Source organism: Carcharodon carcharias, chromosome 5, assembly GCF_017639515.1.
Source record: "Carcharodon carcharias isolate sCarCar2 chromosome 5, sCarCar2.pri, whole genome shotgun sequence".
Lineage (NCBI taxonomy): Eukaryota > Metazoa > Chordata > Chondrichthyes > Lamniformes > Lamnidae > Carcharodon > Carcharodon carcharias.
In genome coordinates this window covers 156,819,878-156,845,857 of record NC_054471.1, presented here as the reverse complement: position 1 = coordinate 156,845,857, position 25,980 = coordinate 156,819,878, and positions in this window count along the sequence as shown.

The window sequence follows — 25,980 nt, the reverse complement described above, 5'->3', positions numbered from 1 at the left end:
GAAAACTTAGTACTAAAACCAGTTCCTGGGGAATCGGAGCCTCCCCATTATTAGCTGATTAGGGGAAGGCAGCTTAATGCGTTGGCATTTTTTAAAATTCATTCACGGGATGCGGGCTTCGCTGGTTAGGCCAGCATTTATTGCCCTAGTTGCTCTTGAGAAGGTGATGATGAGCTGTCATTTTGAACCGCTGCAGCCCATAAGGTGTGGGTACAACCACTAACCCAGCGATAGGGAAGGAACGGCAATACATTCCCAAGTCAGGATGGTGAATGACTTGGAGGGGAACTTCCGGGTGGTGGTGTTCCATCTATATGCTGCCCTTGTCCTTCTAAATGGTGGTGGTCGTGGGTTTGGAAGTTGCTGTCAAAGGAACCTTGCTGAATTCCTGCAATGCATCTTGTAGATGGTACACACTGCTGCTACTGTGCGTCAGTGGTGGAGGGAATGAATGTTTCTGGATGTGCTGCCAATCAAGTGGGCTGCTTTGTCCTGGATGGTGTCAATTTTCTTTAGTGTTGTGGGAGCTGCACTCATCCAGGCAAGTGGGGAATATTCCATCACACTCCTGGCTTGTGCCTTGTAGATGGTAGACAGGCTTTGGGGAGTCAGAAGGTGGGCTTCTTTTTGCAGGATTCCTAGCCTCCGACTTGTTTTTGTAGCCACAGTCTTTATATGGCTAGTGCAGTTCAGTTACTGGTCAATGGTAACCTCCAGGAAGTTGATATTGAGGGAATTTATTGATGGTATTGCCATTGAACATCAAGGGGCGATGGTTGGATTCACTCTTGTTGGAGATGGTCATTGCCTGACACTTGTGTGGCATGAATGTTACTTGCCACTTTTCAGCTGAAGCCTGGATTTCGTCCAGGTCTTGCTGCATTTGGACGTAGACTGCTTCAGTATCTGAGGAGTCGTGAATGGTGCAATGGTACATTGTATAATCATCAGCAAACATTCCCACTTCTGACCTTTTGTTGGAAGGAAGGCCATTGATGAAGCAGCTGAAGATGGTTGGGCCGAGGACACTACCCTGAGAGACTCCTGCAGTGATGTCCTGGAGCTGAGATGACTGACCTCCAACAACTACAACCATCTTCCTTTATGCTAGGTATGACCCCAACCAGCGGAGAGTTTTCCCCCTGATTCTCATTGACTCCAGTTTTGCTAGGGCTCTTTGATGCCACACTCTGTCAAATACAGCCTTGATGTCAAGGGCACCCACTCTCACTTCACCTCGAGTGTTCAGCTCTTCTGTCCATGTTTGAACTGTAATGAGGTCAGGAGCTGAGTGGCCCTGGCATATTCCAAACTGGGCGTCAGTGAGCAGGTTATTGCTAAGCAAGTGCCGCTTGATAGCATTGTTGATGACTTCTTCCATTACTTTACTGATGTTTGAGAGTAGGCTTATGGGGCGGTAATTGGCCGGATTGGACTTGTCCTGCTTTTTGTGTACAGGACATACCTGGGCAATTTTCTACATAGCCGTGTAGATGCCAGTGTTGTAGCTATACTGGAACAGCTTGGCTCGGGGAGCGGCAGGTTCTGGAGCACAAGTCTTCAGTATTATTGCCGGAATATTGGCAGCGCCCATAGCATTTGCACTATCCAGTGCCCTCTGCCGTTTCTTGATATCATGTGGAGTGAATCGAATTGGCTGAAGACTGGCATCTGTGATGCTGGGGACCACCAGAGGATGCCAAGATGGATCATCCACTCGGCACTTCTGGCTGAAGATTGTAGCAAATGCTTCAGCCTTATCTTTAGCACTGATGTGCTGGACTCCTCCATCATTGAAGATGGGGATATTTGTGGAGCGTCCTTCTCCAGTGAGCTTTTTAATTGTCCACCACTGTTCACAACTGGATGTGGCAGATCTGCAGATCTTAAATCTGATCCGATGGTTGTGGGGTCGCTTAGTTCTGTCTATCATTTGCTGCTTATGTTGTTTGGCATGCAAGTAGTCCTGTGTTGTTTCTTCACCAGGTTGACACCTCATTTTTAGGTATGCCTGGTGCTGCTCCTGGCATGCCCTCCTGCACTCTTCATTAAACCAGGGTTGATTACCCTGGTTTGATGGTAATGGTAGAATGGGGGATATGCCGACCATGAGGTCACAGATTGTGTTCGAGTACAATTCTGCTGCTGTTGATGGCCCATAGTGCCTCTTGGATGCCCAGTCTTGAGTTGGCAGATCTGTTTGAAATCTATCCCATTTAGCACGGTGGTAATGCCACACAATGCAACGGAGGGCTATCCTCAATGTGAAGACGGGACTTTGTCTCGACAACGACTGTGCAGTGGTCACTCTTACCAATACTGTCATGGACAGATGCATCTGCAGCAGGCAGGTTGGTGAGGATGAGGTCAAGTGTGTTTTTCCCTCTTGTTGGTTCCCTCATCACCTGCCGCAGACCCAGTCTAGCAGCTATGTGCTTTAGGACTCAGCCAGCTCGGTCAGTAGTGGTGCTACTGAGCCACTCTTGGTAATAGACATTGAAGTCCCCCACTCAGAGTACACTCTGCACCCTTGCCACCCTCAGTGCTTCCTCCATGTGCAATTTGACTACCCAAACAGTGAACAAAAGTGTACTCGTAAGCAGCTAATATTAGTGCCCATCTCTCGATGCGAGCCAAATAATCTTCTCTAAATAATCACAGTAGGGGCTTGTGGTTGGTTATAATAAGGAAATGGCAACCATGGAGATATTGATGAAACTTCCGGATGCCAAACCCAATGGATAAGCCCTCCATTTCACTCTGCGACACTGAGTGTGTGAGATGTATAACTAATGGGTCGTTCGGAGCCATCCGCCATCTGATGTGAAAAGACAGCCCCTATTCCATAAGGTGACACATCACATATTAAAATTAATTCCTTCATGGAGTCAAAGTGGACCAACAAGGTTGATAATCTTAACAATTGCTTCAAATTCAGGAAGACATCCTGGTGTGGGGTTTGCCAGCTCCATTTCGGTTCTTTTTAAGCAGGCTATACAATGGGGCCAGCACAGTTGAGAGATTTGGTAGGAATCAGCTGTGATAGTTTACCATGCCTAAGATGGCCTTAAACTCTGGTATTTCTTGGGGCAGGTGCCTCGCGAATGGCCTGGACTTTTTCTTCCACAAGTTGCAGGCCCTGCACATCAACCTTGTAGCCCAAGTAAACTACCACTTTCGCTTGGAACAGACATTTCTCTCATTTTAAACGTACTCCCGCTTGTGTGAAGCATTTGAACACCTTCTAGATTTGCTAAGTGTTCATCATTGGTCAGTCCTGTGACCAATACGTCATCCAAGTAAGTGATAACATGAGACAATCCTTGGAGCGAGTTTTCCATCGTTCTTTGGAAAATAGCACACGCCGAGGAGACCCCAAAGGGTAGACGTGTGTATTGATACAATCCTCGGTGTGTATTAATGATGACAAAGTCCCTGGAGTCCTTTTCCAACTCTACCTGCTGGTAGGCATGGCTCATGTCTAATTTCAAATAGGTGGTGCGCCATGCCAATTTTGAATACAATTCCTCAATCTTTAGTATTGGGTGTCTATCAAGTTTTGCCAATTTATTGACAGTTAGCTTATAGTCACCTCATAAACACACGCTTTGGTCTGGCTTCAGTACAGGTATGATGGGTGCCGCCCTCTCAGAAAATTGCACTGGTTGTAGGATTCCCAATTTTTCTCTTCAGTTCAGTTTCAGCCTTGTCCTGTAGAGCATAAGGGACTGGTCTGGCTCTTATAAAGCTGGGGGTTGCGTTTGGGTCTAAATGGATTCTGGCCTGTAACCGTCGAATCCTTCCTCACCTGTTGTTGAAAACAGAAACAATTCCTGTAAGCCTTTCATTGCAACTTGAAAAATTTTGGCCCATTTCAATTGAATCTTTTTGAGCCAGTTGCAGCCTATTAAGCTGGGGCCCTCTCCAGCTACCACTAATGAAGGCAACCTTTCAGACTGATCTCCATACGTTGCTGAGACTTGACATATCCCTTTCAGTCTTCTTTCTTCGCCGTGTATGTTCTCAGGTTAGTATTCGAAACTGCCAATCTTAAAGGATGGGTTCCTTTATTCAAGTATCTGAATATATGTTCTCCAATGATGGACATCGATGCTCCAGTATCAACTTCCACCTTAACAGGTTGTCCATTGACTATAATGACTGCTTCGATTGGCTCAGTTCTACCCACTTTCAGGTTATATAATGAAAGGATGTCCGATTCTATTTCTTCTGGTTCTTCCATGAGGCATTTTTCATAATTTCTCCTTTTGTCATTAAAATGCTGTTTCAGCCTACCTCTGCAGCACCGCCTTATGTGACCGTAGCGGTGGCAGAAAAAGCATTTGATTTGTTTGAATTGTCAATTGTCCACTGGATGCCTGGATGCAGTTCTCCCTTTCATTTTGTGTGTTTTCACTGTGGTACTGGTGTTTTTTACTGATCTGTATATAGGGGGCATTTCCCGCCTTTTCATGGGGTCCGATATTTCCGCGCCTTTTGTTGCCGGTCTGTCCCGCCCTACCAGATGGACAGCACCATTTTGTGTATCTCTTAAAGCTTCTGAACTTCTCACAGCACTGTCCATGACTGTGGTTAATTCTAATGCCTTAGTGAAGTCTAGATTAGCTTTGGCTAGCAAATGCCTTTGAGTAGTATCATCTCCAATCCCACATATCAGTCTGTCTCTCAACATATCACTAATGGACATTCCAAATTCGCAATGTTCAGTTAGTGCCTTTAAAATGGCAACATAGTCAGCTGTTGTCGACCCTGGAAGCTTGTTCCTTGAACTGAACTTAAAGCGCTGCATGGCAACTGAGGGCTGAAGACCAGCCTATACGTTTTAATCCCGCATGTGGGCAAAAGAATCGCCCTCTTCTTTTCCTTCCCCGTGATGGCATTAATGATAAAAAGGAATGCTAGACATTTGACATATCGAGACCAGTCACCTGAAATGGAGTTGAGTGGATTGACCTACCTGAACTTTGGCATCGTGAATGACTGCAAGGGCACTGTGCTTCTGATGGCTTCCCAGTTAATGATGAATTCAGGTGTTTGGCTTACCGCTTGATTGCGGTCAATCAATTTGTGTTTCACCTTTCGCAGAGTTGCCCTCTCTCTGGAGTCTCTTATAATGTTCTATCCATAGCCATTTTTCTTGCATGTACCTCTTTAAATGAATTGCTGCTTTAAGAGCAGTCAGCTTTTCTGTGCTGTGTTTCGTGCTCTTTTTGATTATTGGCAGGATCCCTGCAATCGCAATTCTGCAGGTTTTTTTTTGTTTTCTCTTTTTTTTTCAAATTTAAAACTGCAGCACTACTTTCTGCTCTGATTGCTGTCTATTTTATAAAATAAGTACAGATTCTCTTTCCAATGTTTTTCTCACTCATCTTATGGAATCTCACTCAGGGGTCATACAATATTGCTACTTTCATCCTCATCACCAGTTCTATGTCTTGAGTCTATGAGTTCACTAGTTGAGTAAACCCGAGTTGCACGCCTTCATATACACTTGTTAGTTGATGCTCGCTATCAATAATGGAGAGAGACTGACATAAGAACAAACTGCATTTGTTTATTGCAACAGAAGGTAGAGCACTAAATCCTTGCGTGGTCCCACAACCACCCCCAGCTCTAGAGTTCCAGTTAACCAGTAGCCCGCACAGTACAGTGATTGGTCCATACTGTCACATGGTTCCTCCACTTGCATTCTCTTAAATGTATATGGTACTCCACTTGACCACAGATATTTTAAAGCGATGGGCTGGAGGCTGTTTGATGAAAAGGGCCATATTAGTTGATTCTGTCCTTATCCAACATCTAGTACATATTTCCACAAATCAAGCATCTTTTTATGGAAAATTCATCATTGCATTATTTATGCTATCAGTCAATTTGATATATATTTGGTGAGAGAGAAGGTCCATTTTATCACAGTGATTTGTAATTGATGCAGTTACCTGTGTTGTATGCGAGTAAACAATGCAAACTTTTTATTCAAAATACGACAATGTTTTGGGCCTTTAGTACATTTAGTATTATCACTTTGGAGTTGGATACGAACAGCCTCAAGAGCAGAGCAGATGGCCCCTCTGGTTTTTATCCTCTTTGGGAAAGACCATCATTTGGCACTTTTGAACACACAGCCTGCTAGGATTGGGAGCTCACAATGTGATTTTTAATCCTACCCACCATGTAGAAACTCAATAAGTGAGCAGTTCAAATCGGCTGATTTCCTGCTCCGTTTCTACAGTTTTTAGAAATTTTAATCGGCACACCTGCACAGGCAGCAAGGACCCCATCTGAAACCTGCAGGCCCCTTTTTAAATATGCAGGATCACAATTTGATGATGTTATTGGGCTCTGGCTGCAATGTTTACTGATGCTTTAAGTGCCTTATTTCTGCCTTTTCTGTTAGGTGAAGATAGTGATAAGAAGAATTAGGGTTAGAAGAGGCAATTCTTTTTTTGTTCTTTATTATTTTCTTTAGGGGCCTAGGATTAAGAAGCACGCTCCTTTGGTCTCTACATGGAAGCCCCACATTGAAGTGCAAGCTTCCCTCCTTCCCGATTGCAAGACCAAAAACCTCTCCCCATAACTTAGATGAGTGCAGCGTACTCCTCTTGCAGATGTTCTGCTTCTGCCCAGCAGCCACCTGCTACTTTTCACCTTTTGGAAATTAGTGGACACAACCTCACAGGCCTCAAACAGGCATGGGAGAAAAAAAGTAGCTTAAAACAAGCAAGACCAATCAGTGACCACAATTCCGAATGTAGCTGACTCACCTTTTGCAATGCACAGTCCAGAAAGGACAATAGCCATCAAAATCTTTTCTGGCTGTCAGTGGAACACTGCTGCCAGTCAACACAAGGAAAACGCTTCAGAGTGGTATGTTCCATGTCACACATATTGAACAAAGCACAAGCACCAACGGGTAGCAATTTGCCAAAATAAACTGCCAACATTCATGCACTGCACAAAAAGGGAAGTAAATGATCAACACTTAACTTGAACAATGTGCTGAGTATTTTCAGCACTGACTTCAATATAGCAGGGCCCTGCATAACACAGAAAGTCAATATCTGCTCACAAATCCATTCCCCTGAAAGAAATAGCTAATATCTGATGAACTATTCCTGAAAGTATGTGACTGGTAGTTTTGCCAGGTTTTGGATATAGTTTGCCACTTTGAGATAGTGTAGCTGTGGTACTCCTGGAAAGGAATTCATATCTGGCACATCAGTCTTCCCTTACTACATTGCTTGTATGCCTGTTAATTTCACATTGATATTTTCAACCTTTTTCTCTGTCGTAACTTACCATTCTTGTCCTTGAGCTGAAGGTTAAAACCTCTTCAGTTGGCATGAAGGAGCATAGAACCATAGAAAAGTTACAGAACAGAAAGAGGCCATTCAGCCCATCTTGTCCATGCCAGCCCGAGGACACCCAGGTGCCCTTTCTAATCTCACCTCCCTGCACCCTGCCTATAGCCCTGCAGCTTACAGCACTTTAGCTGCAGATGCAGGTACTTTTTAAAAGAGTTTAAAATTTCTGCCTCTACCACCAACTTGGGCAGCGAATTCCAGACACTCATTACCCTCTGCGTAAAAAAGTTCTTCCTCATGTCCCCCCTACACCTTCTGCCACTTATTTTGAATCTATGTCCCCTGGTTCTAGAATTGTCCTGTGCACTCTATCTATTCCCCTCATAATTTTGTACACCTCAATCAAGTCACCTCTCAGCCTTCTTTGTTCTAAGGAGAATAACCCCAACATATCCATTCTCTCCTCATAGCTACACTTTTCTAACCCTGGCAACATCCTTGTAAACCTCCTCTGCACTGTCTCCAGAGCTATTACATCCTTCCTGTAATGTGGTGACCAGAACTGCACACAATACTCCAGTTGTGGCCTCACCATTTTTTTTATACAATTCCAACATTCTATCCTTACTTTTACCTCTGCCAATGAAGGAGAGCATTCTATATGCCTTAGTTACAACCTTGTCTACTTGAACTGCTGCCTTCAGGGACCTGTGTACTTGTATACCAAGATCTCTCACTTCAGCTACCCCTCTTAGTATATTCTCATTTATTTTGTAATCCCTGTAATTGTTTGACCTCCCTAAATATATGACCTCAGACTTCTCTATGTTAAAATCCATCTGCCACTTTACTGCCCACTCCACCAACCCATCTATATTGTTTTGGAGATTATGGCTATCCTCTACACTATCCACTACTCGACCAATCTTTGTGTCATCTGCAAATTTCCCAATCGTGCCCCCTATGTTCACGTCCAAATCATTAATATATAACACAAACAGCAAGGGTCCCAACACCGAGCCCTGCGGAACACCACTTAAGACAACTTTCCATTTGCAAGGGCATCCATCTACCATTACCCTTTGTTTCCTGTTACAAAGCCAACCTTTTATCCAATTTGCCATATTACCCTGAATCCCATGGGCTTTTACTTTCCTGACCAATCTGCCATGTGGGACCTTGTCAAATGTCTTGCTAAAATCCATGTACACAACATCCACTGCACTATCTTCATCAACCCTTCTTGTCACTTCGTCAAAGAATTCAATCAAATTTGTGAGGCAAGACCTTCCTTTAACAAATCCATGTTGACCAACCCTGACTAGTCCATGCCTTTCCACATGACAGTTAATCCTATCTTTCAGAATTGATTCTACTAAGTTGCTCACCACTGACGTAAGACTAACTGGCATATAATTGTTTGACATTTCCTTTGATCCCTTTTTAAACAATGGAACATTTGCATTTCTCCAGTCCTCCAGTATCTCCCCTGTATCTAGTGAAGATTGGAAAATTATCCTCAGAGCATCTGCTATCTCCTCCCTGACTTCCTTCAGCAGCTTCGGAAACAATCCATCTGGCCCTGGTGACTTATCAACTTTTGAGGATTTCAATCTTTTAAGTACTTCCTCTCTCTTCATGACTATCCCGTCCAATGTCTCACAGTGTTCCTCCTGGATTACTATATTTACGTCCTCCCTTTCCTTTATAAACACGGAGACAAAATAGTCATTCAAAACCCTTCCCACAGCCTCTGCATCTACATACAAGTTTCAGTCTTCATCTCTGATAGGTCCCACTTTTTCCTTAACTAACCTTTTAGCATTAGTGCAGCAGATGGTAGTTATTCAGGAGACCAAAGGGAGAAGGAGCATAAACTGCCTTTGGCTGATCCAGACAAAGGAAGTGCTGGTCAAACATGCCAATGGTATGTTTGACGGACTAGTTGTACCATAGAGCTTCACTCTACCAGTGCTGTACTTTTCAATATATGGGTTCCAAGAACCCTGATGGCAAATGGTCGCATTGGTTCTCCTCGTGCTATTCTTCCTCCATTCATTCCCTTCATGCAAAGGTAGCACTGATGATTTCCTTAAAGCACTGTGAAAGCTTTGAGAAACAGGTAACATCCTGCATTATTCTGTGTTGGTGCCATTTATAATATCCATTGAGATCAAATAAAACCTTTTGGATTTGTATGCATGGAGTCCCAAACATCAGCTTGGGCTCAGTGATAACTTTGACAGTCACTGGCAATGCTACTTGTCCTTTAGAAATCATTGTGAAAAACATACACTTGTCATGGTTTCTCTGTGAACACTAACCTCTATAGGTGCTAGGACCCTCCATTGACAATGAGTTAACTAGTGTGGATAGATCATGTGGAAACAAGACTGGGGGATGGCAGCTTTGCATCCTTCTTGGGCTTGAATGAACTCTTTTGGATTTTCTATCATTCCTGCAACATGAAGCATGATTTTTGTAGCTTTCCGCTTTTGAAGAAAGTTCTCTTCACAATCCGTAAGGTTGCCTCAAGCAGTTGAAATTAATGGGTTTGTCTGTATTACTGCACCCATTACTAAAGATAAGAGAAATGCATTATTGTAATGTTTTATTTAGTGGTCTACTAAACATGCCAAATTGAGAAGAGTAGGCAGCAGATAGGAATTCAAATGGTTCATTCTTATTTTGACAATGGACTTTATCAGACTGGGTTCAATCAAAAAGCTAGTAAGAACAAGTGATAGGATAGATATTAACTCTATTTCAGTCCCTTTCAAGCAGATGTGGTTTCTTGTACCAGACACAGTTACCTCTACCACATCTTGTGGATTTCGATGACTGTAATGCTACGGCACTGTGTGGCCTCAAAGCAGCTGTTCAACATGGATTCAGTCAAATCTGCTGAACAGGTTCTAGTTTTTGCACGTGACATACAGGCCTAGAGATTGGATTGTGCGTGATTTGGAGTGTGGTCCTGGTGCAGCACTAGTTGTACATGCCTCCTGATGCAGGGGCAAGATCACAGCAAATTAGTCTGCTGGCCCCATTTGGACTAGGGCTGATGAATTTGGTCAGTGAGGAGGCTGTTCCAAGTCCTAAGGAGGGGAGGAAATTGGGTGGAGGGTGAGCAATGTTTGGCAGTGGCTTATGGTTTTAATGTACTCCTGCTCCTCCTGTCTTAAGTCGGATAAGTAAAAATAATTTTAAGCTTACCTTTTAGCTACTTGCCATTAAGAACCACTAGTTTGTTTTGCTGTGCACCTGAAAAGACTAAAGTAGCATATTGTGGTCAGTCGAAATTCACTTTATGAAGGACCCAGGAACAGGCTTTAGGAGCCCATTTGGAATAATATCAACTTTAGGCAATAAGGTGCCCTAACCAATGTGATGTGTGCTGCGCTTCTGCTGCACACTGAATGCATACACACCCTGCTGGGTCCTGCAGCACCTGTTATTTACATGAAAAATGAGTGCTGCGCAACCAAAGTTCTAGGCCAAGGTCTGCTATACTGATTAATAAAAGCTGAAAAAAAATCCTGCATTCATCATTTTGCTTCAAAAAAAATCTCAGTAAACAGCTTCTGCATTATCCAATGACAATCATCATTCTGAACTTGGTTTAAAAAAAGTAGAAGGAGGGGAAGTTCCAACTGAGCCCTACATAAGATCCCACAAACTCTTAAAATTATATACATAGTATGATATTATCACAAATACTTTCGATGAAACTGTTGTAATGGCACAGACTTGTAATGATAAACTTTGTACTTAGACATGCTACTTAAAGGGATAAGAGATAATTTTCCACTTTGGAGCAGAGTGTAGGTCGGTCAGTAATTAGCAATTGTCCACAAGAGACAATTGGTTATAAATAGCTTGAGAGGCACCACTCTACATCAAGCATGGGGCAGGTCCCGAGTCTACCTCAGCCAGAATGGGAAATGAACCCGCGCTGTTGGCATTATTCAGAACAACACGCTAGTCATCTGGCCAACTGAGATAAGTGGCCCCCGGCGCAGAGTATAATATGCCAGAAAGGCAGATTAGAATATTGGGCATGCAAGAGCCCATTACTGAGCCCACTCAACCATCTATTACCAGTCATTTAGTCATCTATTAACTTTAGTGGACAGGAGAGTGGAGGAGGTGTGCACTGCGCACGTCCAATATTTAAATTTCTGTATGCGATGCTTTGGGCTGCAAGTACAAAAGCTGGAAGCTTTCCCTATAGTGATAAGTTGGATATGATTGAGGAAGAATGTTAACCCTTGTTAACTTTCCCAGAAGACTTTTACAGCTCCCCCACCACCAACCCACAATACAACATGCCGCTGTTGCCTATATATTCCCAGGGTTTGTTCCTCTTCTCATATCCAGAAACCCATTCCTTTTGTTGATCAATTATTGTGAGGATAAAAGATTCCTAATGTTGCTCTAAAATTTGAACTTCTATTTGCTTGAATATTGGTGTTATTTAATTTGAAGTCATGTTAAGGATCTTCCTTCCCTGTTTGCTTTTCTATCTTATGTATCTCCATAAGGTCCTCTGCAGGCTACCTCCATTTAAGTTTTTCCTCACACTCAGTAATCTAATGGTAGGGATCAATCTCAATACTCTAATATGCTTTGGTCCAGTGATGAATATTGTCAACCATGAAGTGCCTTACTCCAGGGGCAGGATTTTTAGTTTGGCGGACGTGTGTGATTAGGGGGCCTGGGAGCAACCAGGGAATCGACCGTGATGTCACGCTGGCTGGCCAATTAACTGACAGTGCCAGCATGAAAGGAAGTGCTCAGCACTGCCAGGCAGGAGGAGGGCAGGCACTGGCATAAGCGTGGGCATGGGGGACCGCAGAATGAAAGCTCTCTGAAGACAGAGAGCTGCCTCAGGGAGCTGAAGAATTTAAAAGCTATGAATAAAGATTTTAAAATGCAGGAAAAAATTTCCCCGCATCAGAATCAGTCACCTGAACGTACGGATGATGAAATTCTGTCCAAACATTTTTTTAAAATTAATAACAGAAACCTCATCCCACCCTTGGATGAGGTTTCATCAAAAAGGCAAAATCTGCCTGGCAGATATGTTCGGACCGTGAAAAAATCGGAGTCAACTGGAACTTTAATGGGCTTAATTGCTGGAGGATGCACTTCCGACTTTCATGCGTGCCTGCCGACCAAAATATCGTGTGAGTGCGGTATGACGTTGGGACCCTCGCCCAACGTCATCACGCATTATTTCACACTCGAGCAGATCGGGCACGTGCCCTCATGCCAAGAAAAAAAATTCTGCCCCAGATGTTGGTGGTGGAGACATGGGGAGAGGGAGGTTGTTGGCAATAGAAGTATTCCCGACCACTAACAAGCATGCAACAGACTGCCGGTAGAGTGAGAAGAAAGTAGCATACTGTTCCAGAGAGGAATGCGCTGGTAGCAGAAGCAAACAACATCTGTAATTTACCCCATTGTGGTGCCCAAACAAATAGTGGAAATATTTAAGATTTTTGAGTTGGCTAAGGCTGAAACTGAAGGTATGGATTGGCCTTTACAGAACCACATCTGCAGGATTCAGAGAAGCCTGACATTCTCATTACACAGATCATGAAGCATAGAGCCAAGGGGAAAGGTCATTCACCAAAGAACAATGAAAGGACAGGTGTTCCAGCTGAGCAGCTCTCTATTCACCCCTCACACCAACCATCCACTGCCCTCACCCTCCCCCCAACCAAGACCATCAAACTGGTATGCTCAACCAGTCCACTTTAATGCTCCTTAGGTACAATTCTGTATTGTATGATGCTATCAGGTGGGCATGTGCCCAACAAGGACAAAATTCTGCCCAGGAAAACTGTATGATTCCCAATGATATCCTTAAATTTAATCTTCATTCTCCAAGTATCCCACACAGGTAAACTGTACGATTCCAAATGACATCCTTAAAATTAGTCTTCATTCTCCATAATTAATCCCTTTTGCTAAGTTACATGTGTTGTTGTCTTTGGTCATCACCCACGTACCACAGAGTGTCGAGTGAATGAGCTGTGCCATCCATGTGGGATATGGAGGTAAAGCAGATAAACTAATTCAAACACAGAGCAGCCATGATTTAATTGAATCAATATGCAGGGCTGAGAGGCTGAATGGCCTAGTCCTGTTCCATCCTGGTGTTACAAATATATTGTGGAATTGTAATTATTCATTCTGAGTGGCTGAGCACAGACAACTGGTTTCATTTTAATGGTTGAAAAAAGCCGACTATCCCATCATAAAAAAGTGAACAGGAATGAGACACTAGACTTTAAAAAAAGTTATTTAAAAAAAGTTATTTAATGTAAGCCTTGTTAATCAACCAACATTGAAAAAGTTGGCTATTAGATAAAGAAAGATTTCTCTTTTAAAAATCCTGTTTTGTTGATAAAGAATTAAGCGCATAGAGGGCAAACTAATGTCATGGTACCACCCGAAGGAGTGAGAGGATACGGGATATTATCTGGGAATTCCCTGCATGGTGAGTCCCCGATCTTGGTAAGAAATAAAAGTTACGCCTACCCAAATATTTTTCGATCTCATATCTGATATACTCCAAAGCTATTCAAAAAAGAGAGAAAGGGAGCCAGTCCTGTTGCTTTGTCTAACTTTGACATTCTGGCCCATTTCCATAGGCAGGAGCCAGAGATCTACAAGCAGTTGCTAATTACCCTTTAATTGTCTTCAGGATGTGCCTACTTAAACAAGCTCACATGAGCACGGGCATTATAGGAGCAAGCCAAATTAATCATAGCTCCGACTGAAAAGCAAAACGTTGCAACAAAGCTCCAGATCCTAGCCCACTCATCAGCAAGAGCATAGGAAATTCACTCGTCTTGCAAGAAACCATGAAACTAACAGCTATTACTTGCTATGCTGTTACCAATGGAAGGGGTTGTAGAGATTGGGATTTAAACATGAGAACAGGAGGCCAGCTGAAGCAGATTGGAATGGCTGAAACAGGAGTGACAGACCTGGATGAGGGTTTCAAAAAAAGGTTAAAGTACTTGATCATAGAATCACAAAATGGTTACAGCACAGAAGGAAGCCATTCAGCCCATTGTGTCCATGCCAGCTCTGTGCAAGTGCAACTCAACTAGTTCCACTCACACACCTTTTCTCCATGACCATGCCATTTCTTTCATTTCAGATAATTATCCAATTCTTTTCTGAAGTCCTCGTTTGAACAGCCTCCAAGCCGTGCATTTCACACCCTAACCACTCCTTGCCTAGGAAGTTCTTCCTCATGTCAGCATTGCCAATCACCATGAATCATTGTCCTCGGTATCTGAATCCTACACTAATGGCAATAGTTTCTCCCTTTCTGCTTTGTACAGACTCTTGACAATTTTGAACACCTCTAGCAAATCTCTTCTTAATGTTCTCTTCTTTAGAGAGAACTGCCTTAGATTCTCCAGCCTATCCACTTAACTCACATTCTTCATTCCCAATAAATCCATTGCTCTGTCTCAGCCTGACCATTTCCCCTGTACGGCCCTCATTTCTGCCCCCTTAAGGCCAAGGGATGCAGACTGGAAAGGATATGGTTTTCAACTGATCTAGCCATCCAATACCAGATCTAGCTATACAGCTTAAAACATTCTTGGATTCTGCTCTTGTCTGCTGAAACTGTCCATTATTCCAACCTGGAAAACAAAAATAACCCCTGGCTTCTTTTCTCTGCTAAAAAATCATTTTCTTAAACCCCACCCCTTGTCCCCTCCACTCTTAACCCCAACAAGTGTGAGGAGCTCATGGATGTTTTTGTTACTAACATCAAGACAATCTGATCAGCTGCTTTTGATGTATCCCTCCCTTCACTAGCCTACCTTGCCAAACTTCCCTTAATGCTCCTGCCTACCCTAGCCTTGAACTCGGATCTTTTTCTAGTTTTTCCCCTATTTGCCCTCATGCCATCTTTGCGGACCTCCAGGGGCAGAAAATTACGCTTGGCATGCTGGCGTGCACCTGACATGCTGGAGTGTGAAATAAAGGGCATTGATGTTGGCCGAGCATGCACTCTCACGATATTTCGGTTGGTTGGTCCAGGCTGGAGCCGGCAGCATGCCTGTCGGCAATTAAGAAGCCTATTAAGGCCATTAAGTTAAAAATTGTCCTGAAATTTTCACCGCCCGTCCAACCTAACAGTTGGTGGGCAGGCGAAAAGGCCAAGCGACCTTTATATTTTTTAGGAAAACTCATCCATGGGCGGAATGAGGTTTCCAAGATCAAATACAAATAAAACAAAATTTAACAATTTAATTAAAAGCATGTCCCTGCTCATGTGACAGAGTCACATGAGGGGACATGTTTTATGAAATTTTTATTTACTTTATTATTATTTTTAAAACAGTGCTTCATCTCCCTGTGGCAGCTCCATGCCTCAGGGAGGTTGAAGCGCTCTTTCTTGCCCATGCGAGAATTGCGCAGTAGGCCTTCCTCCCTCCGCCCGTGCTTCATGATGCAGATCCAATCGCAGGTGACAGTCAGCTTCCCGACTGCCCCCACCTGCCCTTGCCGACCACCTGCACCAAGGGTAAAATCCTGCCCCAAGAGTGAGGCATCAGCTGCGTTGGAGTGAAAGAGATTGCCATTGACCGGGGCCCATGATGGAGTCTTCCTGCCTATTTTCTTGCATGGAAGCAATTAAGTCTAAATAACTAAGTCCTTTTTGAGCTGATCTCGTCCATGAAACCCACCTCCTGTTCCCTTGATCCTTTTCCCACTAAACTGCCGATCACCCAACTTCCCCTCCTGGTACCCATTTGTAGCTTATATTGTGAATGGCTCTGTCTTTTCAGATGTTGTTTATTTCTCTTTTAAATCTGTTGTCATCATCGGTCTCCTCAAAAATTCAACTCTTGACCTCATCATTCTTGCAAACTAACGCCCCACCTCCAAACTCACTCTCCTCTCCATGGTTCTTGAAGGTCTCGTTGCCTTCCAAATCCATTACCATCTTTTCCGGAACTCCATGTTTGAATCCCTCAAATCAGGTTTCTGCCCTGCCAAAGTTCCAAAACAGCGTTTATCAGAATCACAAATGAAAACTGAGGGCAGAGTTTTACGTCCCGCAGGAGGGCACGTGCCCGACCCGATCAGGCGTAAAATCACGCGAGATGGTGTCAGGAAAGCATCCCAACGTCATCGCGCACTCGCACGATATTCCATTCAGTGGGCATGTGTAAAATTTGGAAGCATGCCCACTGACAATTAAGAGGGCAATCGTCTCCGATTTTCCGTGGCCCGTCCAGCCTAATGGTTGGCGGACAGGCAAATTGGCCAATTGGCTTTACATTTCTCATCAAACCTCATCCAAGAGCGCGATGAAATCTCTGTTGTGAAATGAAATAAAAATAAATACCTGTGGACAGCATTTTTTATGAGGTATATTTTCAGGTGCTTGATTGTGATGCATGGACATTTTTGTTGCAGCTTTTAAACTGTTATTTCATCATTTGAATGCCTGCAGCTCCCTGGGGCAGCTGTCTGCCTTCAGCAGCTCTCTCACAGCGCTCACCTGATCCTGCAGTGACATCTTCACCCTCCCTCTTCCCCCCTCCCCAGCCCGGCAGCGCTGAGCTTTTCAGCGTACGTTTCATGCTAGCTGGCCGTTAATTGGCCAACCAGCATGAAATCACAGTTGGGGGGCCTATCGCAGTCAGTGGTCCATTTCCCGGCTTCTCCTGGGCCTGCTGTTAGCGCGTGCCCACCAAAGGTAAAATTCAGGCTGAAATTCCTGTGACAAAGGTAAACATTTCCTCCTTATTCCTCTTGACCTGTTTGCAGCCTCTGGCATGGTTGACCACATTGAACTGCTCCAATGCCTCTCCATTGCCATCCAGCTGGGTGGAATTGTTCCCACTGCAATGCGTCAATGACCTCCAGCAATAAGAATCTCATATGCTTCTGGTGATCCAGAATGACCCACCTTGAGTGTGACACCTGAGGCCTAGCATCTTCACCCTGCAGTGCATAGCTGTGTCTGTCCTCCATCTTCAAAAGGGAGCTGCTCACTGCTGTCTCCCCTCCTCTCCCCTCCTCCTGCTAACTGTTGATATGATGCTCACCCGATGTTCTCCATCCTAGAGTTTGGCCCCACCGAGTTGAGCATATGCTGCTGGATGGTTCAGAGATCTAAAGTGATAGTGCAGGTTCTGCAGAATGTCCCCCTGCCCCCACCACCACCCCCAACCCCCTCTCCACTGAGGAGGCTGTTCCACTGTGTGGGTTGCAGGGCCTGTAGGAGACACAAGAATTGTATTGATGAGAACTTGGGCAACTCAGAAGGACCACCAGTACACCCAACCCAATAGATAACAGCAGTCGAACAGCCACAGCATGCAATGGACTGGAGTCACCTCCATGCCCTTCACCTGAGGGTAGGGCTATCAAATGTCCCTGCTGTTCCCGGCTTCCAGCCTTGCCATCATTGTTTACTACCATAATGACACACATGTCATGTACAGTGTCACTTCCTCCATGGCCATGAGCTGGTGCACATCACTTCCTGTCGCACCACCTCCTGACTATTGTGAGCTCTCTTCTCCTACAGGATGAAGAAGGAATGATGCATGAGTCAGCTGCCCTCCCTCAACTTTCACAGCGTGACATTAACATTAACATGAACAGTTGCGCTCCTCAGTGCTGTTATTGTCATCCTACATGTGAGTGTGGCTGACATTTCAGTGATACAATTGGCCACCTGCTCTGACAATATAAGAGAGCACTATGGGCACACAGTTTGCTGAGCTTGTGTCCATGCTGCTGTGTACAGAGCTGGAAGCCAATTGTCCTGGTGCCATTTGCAAATCAACTTCCCAGATCCTATGAAGCCATCAGAGCGCTTGTGGCACTGGATCCACACCCTGCTGTCACACCGTGACTGTCCTCCTCCTCCACCATCACCACCTCCCTTTTGGACTTCTGAGGGGGTTTGTCCAGCTGAATGCCAGGAGGAAAGTCTGCCGCTTCTTAATTGGTCACAGCCTCAGTGAAGACCTCCAGGGAGGTATCCAAAAATCTGGGGGCTGCCCGTGTCCGCCTGCCTCTTCCAGCACCAGGCTGATCCCAAACAGCTCCCAGTACAGGCATTTACACAGTGAGTTGTAGGCCCAATAATGGCAGCTGCTCTTTTACAAAAAGCCCTCCAGTTCTATGTCCCACCTCCAGGCCACTTCCTGCACTGCCAATGGATGCCAAACCCAACCCTGCACCTCATCTGCTCATCTGCATTTGAAAATTGCGTTGCGTCAGTGATGTTAATACGAGGCAGTATCGGAACCTGGAGCTGCTCCAATGGCTGGTTCATGAATCAGAATTGAGAATTTGGTTTCTATAAATTGACAATCTTTTCTGAATCACAATCTGTGATTTTAATTTTCTTTTGTGAATGGGATAGCAAATTGTAGGTTTCAGAATTAGGACCTAATCGTGACAACTTGCTTACTGGGGTATATATATGGGATGTCCATCATGTTCTACCACCACCTCTGAAGGTGGGAAATAGCACACTCATCGATCAATGTTTGCAGGCTAAACTATTGGAGATTTATTTTCAGGTGAAATGATATACAGAAGAAAAACATGTTATACTTGGGGTGCTCCATCCAGACAATACTTTATTCCTAAGTGGTAAAAATGAAACCTACCTCCTATAATCAAACTTATACTATATATGAACTAGCCTGATAGTTTAAACACAACAAAAGAATGTAAAAAAAACCCTTGCAGCTTTCCAAAACAAATTCTAAGTTAGGTGGGAATGATCCCTCATGCATGTATGTCTTGGCAGCAAGGTGCATAGAGAACTAAAGACAATAAGAGTTTGGTTTATAAAGCAGACATTTCTTTAATGTAAAAGAAGACCTTTTTAAATGTTTATCAATGCCAACAGCAGCAAGCCATGGTCCGAATGGCTCAGGAAGTTCGATACTATGCAAAAACAGAATTACCTGGAAAAACTCAGCAGGTCTGGCAGCATCGGCAGAGAAGAAAAGAGTTGACGTTTCGAGTCCTCATGACCCTACAATACTATGGTGTTTACACCTTCACCATTCTGATGCATGTTAACACCTAATACTAATTCCAAAACACAATTTCACCTATGTTTCTGGATTAAAATTAGCATGTTGAATATGTCCTGTCCTGATTTATATTAATAATAAATTGTATCTGGGAGTCAGTCTTGACTCAATGTTAGCATTTTTTCCCCTGAATCAGAAGGTTGTTGGTTCAAGCCCCAATTCAGCTCTGTACTGGGAGAGTGCTACGCCTTTCAATAAGATCACGGCTTCAATAAGATCACCTTGTGTTTTGTTTTCCACATTCCCATCTAACCCCAATAACTTTTGATTCCCTTGCCTAGCAACAATCTATCTACCTCTGCCTTAAAAATAGTCAATGACCCTGCCTCCAGCATCTTCTGCGGCAGAGAAAGTCGCACCACCCTCTGAGAGAAAAAATTTCTCCTCATCTCTGTTCTAAAAGGGCAACCCCTAATTTTAAAACAGCGCTGAACTGTTGGAAATGCCTTTTTTTTATGAGAGTTTAAATGGAGGCCCTGACTAGAGATCATAAAATGTTCCATCACACTATTCAAAGAGGAATTCTCCCAGTATTCTGCTTGGTATTTATCATCAACAATTAAGCAGCACTATTATAAAGAGATGACCCACTCATTGTCTCATTGCAGTATTGTGTACAAAGTACTACCCAGTTTGCCTACAAAACAACAGTGAATTGACTTCAAAGTACCTCTCTACCTCATATTCCTCCTTTAAGATACTCCTTAAAACCTACCCATTTGACAAAGCTTTTGGCCATTTGACCTAATATCTCCTTATATGACTCAGTATACTCTGTTTTATAATGCTCCTGTGAAATCACTTGAGACATTTCATTATGTAAAATAGGCTATATAAGTATAAGGCGTTGTTGATTTCTAAACATAATAAACACCTTATGGATCCTAAGGATGTCCCATAGACTTTCAGAAACAGAAGATCACTCTGGAATTCTAACAGTAATTGTTATGTAGGTGAACACAGCAAGATCCTGCAAACCCCCCAGAAAGAAATGACCAGGTAATCTGTTGAGATTAAGTGAGAAATACAGGATCTTTTTATAATTATCATACAGGTGATAGAACTTGTGTTTAACTCTCATCTGAAAGACAGCACCTCCACAATACAGTGCCCTTGAAGTGCTACACTGACGTGTTAGTCTGAATTTTGTGCTTAAATCAGTAATGGGGGTTTAGAATTGATAACATTCTGATTTAGAGGCCATTGGACTAAGCCAATACTTTTATAGTTTACATTCCAATGGAACTAAAGTGAGAGCCCGATGAACACATTTGATAAGAGTGATTAGATAAATAATACCTGTAAAATTGATGTCACTGTGTCAGAATGGTGCTCTGGAGTCACACCAGGCAACGCTCAACATAGATTTGACCAGCAAAACGGAAACCATGTTTCAAGACATGCTTGGCTGCCACGTAGATCTCATTTAAAGAATATGTTCCATAATAGGTTTGCTTTTTATAATGAGAACACTTTCTGCTTATGGAACCAAATTTAAGAAAAAGCAGTAAAGGTCCCTTTATGGCCCCTGAATGGGTTTGACAATCTGAACTTTTTTTTGCTCATCTCTATCCTGGAGCCTTTTCCCTCAAATAAATAATTGTCCAATGTATACTTATAGCATGTGCTTCAATCAGCACATACTCCACTACATATTGCATTTTATATTTAATATATCTAAGCGATAATGTCTGTCAATCCCAAGTGTACAAGACAATAAATGGCTTTTGTGCTGATTAAGTGCCACAGGCCATGGCATTTAATCAAAGTGCGAGAGCTGTTGCCAAGTAAACTTAAGAGAACAGAAGCTATAGTTATAGACACACAGAGAAAGCGGGAACTCTCAGTGGAGAGTTATGAAATACAGAATTTATTCCCCTCTGCAGTAAGGCTCGAAAACTGGTGAAGTCTTAAGTATATTCAGGCTGCCCTCATAAATGGATAAATTCATTTATCATAGATACACTATTCAGCTAATATGTTTTTAATTAGGTTTGCTAAAACATTGTTATTTTCTTTCAGCAATTGAACTGTAATTAGAACAATTACAAGCTTGGAGGATGTTATACTTCTCAATAAATCATATGAGCTCTCTTTCCAGAATGGAAGCCCCTTTCTTGGTTGTGCATAAAAAAAAATGAAATGTATACCCATATAGATTAGACTAGACTTTAGGATTGTTTGAACTAAGGAAAGTGAATGAAATGTGTACTCCTGGCTCAACTCATCTACACAGATAACAGTTTTTGAACCTGTCCTGCATCAATGTGTCAACAGACTTACAAAAAGAAAATGGTAAACAAGTATTTCATGCTGGTTTGTTCTGGTCTGGAGGTGGAGATTTATGAGCAACTACTAATCAGCAAACTTCCCTCAGGAACAAAAGTTAACTCCCAATTGATCTTGGGATCTCCAATTCACAGCAATTAAGCTTTGTGGCCTTTAAGGGACAAACTCCTTTGAACAGAGCTGCACCTTTGTGACTGAATAATTTAATGCCGATTGCATGGTATAAGACTCCTGATATTATGAAACAGTATAGCTTCTGTTTTATTGTGAACAATGCTAACGGGAAGCTGTGGTTATATATAAAATATATAGACTTTGATCATACTTACCATTAATATTTCAGTTTCATCCAATGAGTAATTTCCTGAATTTTGTTTTCAAGCATTTTACTTTTTTGATCTCTACATCCAAGAATGAAAAGCTGATCCTGGCTTCCATGAGACTTTCTAATCCCAAGAAGATTTTCAGGATAACAGGAAAAACTGCATGATGAATTTGGCTTATTGAAAGCAGGACCAGAATTTGTTGTAATTGTTATGTTATCTGTACATGAAATAACAGGAAGCTTATTTAATGTTTTTGGAGCCCATGCCACAGAATTTCCTTTGAAGAACATTAACAGATTGGTGGTAAATCTGCCCACCTACTGTTCAGCCTTTCTACTATAATGGTAACCAGAAAGTTCAAATAGTCCAAAATGGACTGACTAATGATATAGATGTCCACTGGGGGCTTAGTGGACACTCTGGTTCAACAAAGGAGGTTTATTTCCCCAGGAACTGCTTTTTTTAAATGCACAATTCCATCATGTTATTAAGAAAAGAGAGAGGGATCACTTTTATTTTTAAATAATCTGTGTACTTCTGACATTCACATGGGCTTATATATCCAAGTTGGGATCCACAGGCGGGATGAGGTTTCCCGAAGCTTTTATAAAATAAATAAATAAATTTTCCAAACTTCACAAACATGTTCCAATTCATGTGACACTGTCACATGAGGGGACATATTTAAATAAATTTTTACTTCATTTATTAAAATGTTTTATAATCTATTCAATTTCCCCGAGGCAGCTCGTGCCTCAGGGAGATTGTTGCACGCTTTTGCATGCAGTTGCGAAAGAGCAGAGGCCCCGACTACCCCCACCTGCATAGGTAACGCTGAACACTACAGGCCACGCATTACGCTGGGCAGGGCTTAATTGGCCCGCCTGCATAAAATGATGGCACGCAGCCGATCACTAGTGGCGATCGACTCCGCGCCCACCCGCTCCCGCCCAGCCCGCCTGCCATAAGGAAAATTCTCCCCATAATGAAAGTTAATGCTGAATTTCCATCTTTTCATAGTCAGTGTTAAAAATAAGAAAACCAAGAATTCTATCTGTTACAAAAAATCCATCCAGCCTGATCAGCCTGATTCAGCTGTAAACCATTGCTATCAGTGAAAATATCACCAGCTGATGCCAATAGGTTTAAAACCAATTCAAAAGCCAAATGTCAATCTTTATTCTGAAAGGGTGGAAGATTCCAAATATGCAACAAAATAGAAAACTCAGAGGGCAAGGGTTTCCGCTAAGAGTTAGATGAGAGTTAAATACAAGTTCTATTCACCTGTATGATAATTATAAAGGGTCCCGTGGCATTATTTCTCACTTAACCTCAATAGATTACTTGGTCATTTCATTTTGGGGGGTTTGAGGGATCTTATTGTGTTCACCTACATAATAAACTCGTCTGAAATCGATCGAACCTGCGCAAAAGATTAAGGAATTTTGAGTTCAAATTGCATTCAGAGCAAATTGAGTTTCCATCTTTTGGATTTGTTCAAAAAACATTGCACTGGAAGCAGTCATTGCTCATAAACGGAATCACTTGCAGACTGAGTTGATTGACATGGCAGGTTTCTCTGGCTCTTGCCCTTCTAGAGGTCATGGGTTTAGAAGAGACTGTCAAAGGAGCCTTGGAGAGTTGCTGCTGTGCACCTTGTATATGGTACACAATGCTGCCACTGTGTGTTGGTGGTGGAGGGAGTGAATGTTTAAGGTGGTGGATGGGGTGCCGATCAAGCGGGCAGCTTTATTCTGGCTTGTATCAGGACTCTTGAGCATTGTTGGAGCCACAATCATCCAGGCAATTGGAAAGTATTCCATCACAATCCTGACATCTTATGGAACAAGAGGATTGGTAGAGAGGAAGCGAGATTTAAAGGAGAGGACTCTAGTGTGAGGCCTAGATGATTGAACACATGGTCACTAAATGACAGGTCAGGAGGAACGACATAAAGGAAAAGGAACAGAGAATTTAGAGTGAAAGGCTTGGAAGGCATATGTGTTAAATTACAGAGAATGGATAGTTAGATCTAAATTTTGCTTTCTGAACATTGCCGAGTGTGGCAAAGTGAGGTGCCTGTCCCCTTAAGATAATGCAAGTGTACTGATCATGTGACAACACTGACGACTCACCGTACAGCGCAGGCAACTGGGAACAGGGAGCCTAGTTCTGGAGGTTTGTGAGTGAGCACATATGATCTGGTGCTCTGCCCTATGCCTCAATAAACCATCTCTGTTTATTCTTACATCAATCTCTCCCTGTTATTGATTGCAAGCAGCAACTGAAGAGAACATAGGAAGGCGTGCAGTTAGATTTTGGTTGGCCAACTAACTAATTTACCCAAGACATAAAAGTGGTGAAGTGGATAAAGAACAAAAGAAAATATATTTCAAGATGGGTGAGCAAAGCATTGCACTTATTGTAAAATAGGTGACAGCCAGAAATTGGAGCAGAAGGCAGTGCTGCAGTTTGAAGTTAAAAAAAAAACCTGCAGAATTGCGATCACGGAGATCCCACCAAAACTTGAAAAGAGCACGAAACCCAGCAGAGAAAAGCCGACAGCTGCAGAGACAGAGTTTAAAAAAAGTGACTGCTTTTAAAGTGACAATGCATTTAAAAGGGTAAATACATGAAAAATGGCTATGGACAGAAAATTATAATAGACCCCAGAGAGAGGGCAAATCCGCGATAAACCAAACACCTAAATTCATCATTACCTAGAAAACCTATTGGAAGTGCAGTCCCCTTGCAGTCGTTCATGATGGCACAATTCGGGGGTGTCGAACCATTCAACCCCATTTCAGATGACTGGTCTCAGTATGTCAAATGCCAAGCGTTCTTTTTTACTGCCAATGACATCACGGGGGAGGAGAAGAAGAGGGCGATTCTTCTGTCCTCATGCTGGAGCAAAACATATGGGCTGATCCGCAGCCTCATGTCACCAAACGTCCCAGTCTCGGAGACTTAAAACGAGTTAGCAAAAATTGTACAGAGCCACCTGAGGCCAAAACCCTCAGTTAATATGTAGCGCTTCAGGTTCATTTTAAGCAGCAGGCTTCTGGAAGAGACAATAGCTGACTATGTGGCCATTTTAAAGGCATTAACTGAGCATTGAGACCCCAGAACGTCCATTAGTGATATGTTGAGAGACCGGCTGATATCCAGGATTGGAGACGATACTATCCTAGCCAAACCTAGTCTAGACTTCAGTGAGGCATTAGAATGATCTACTGCACCGGAGAGTGTGGTTAGAAGTTCCGAAGTTATAAAAGATACAAAAAATGGCACCATGCATCTGATCAAGCAGGACAGTCCAGCAACAAAAGGCATGAAAGCTTCGGACTCCATGGAAAGATGGGAAATGATCCCTAGCTTCAGACCATTGGAAAATGATGGTACTGCAGTGAAAGCCCACAATATCAATGAGAGAAATACATCCAGGCCTCCATTGAGTGAACAACTCAGCAAGTCGAGTGCTTTTTCTGTCAATGTTATTTTCATATAATGCGGCATTGCAGAGGAAGGCTAAAACAACGCTATAGAGGCAGAAGGAAAAATCATGAAATATGCTTCATGGAGGAGTCAGAAGAAATAGAATCAGACATCCATTCATTATATAACCTCAAAGTGGATAGAACCGAGCAAATCCAAGTAGTCATTACAGTTAACGGACAACTTATTAAGATGGAAGTTGATACTGGAGCATCAATGTCCATCATTGGAGAGCATACATTTAGTTATCTGAGTAAAGGAGCCCATTCTTTGAAGTTAGAGGTTTTGAACTCAAAGCTGGGCTCTTACACGGACGAAGAAATAAATGTGAATGGGGTATGTAAAGTCAAGGTGCAGTATGAGGAACAGTCTGCAAAATTACCCCTATTTGTAATGTCAAGCAGGAGACAGAAGGAACTGGCTGGGAGAGAT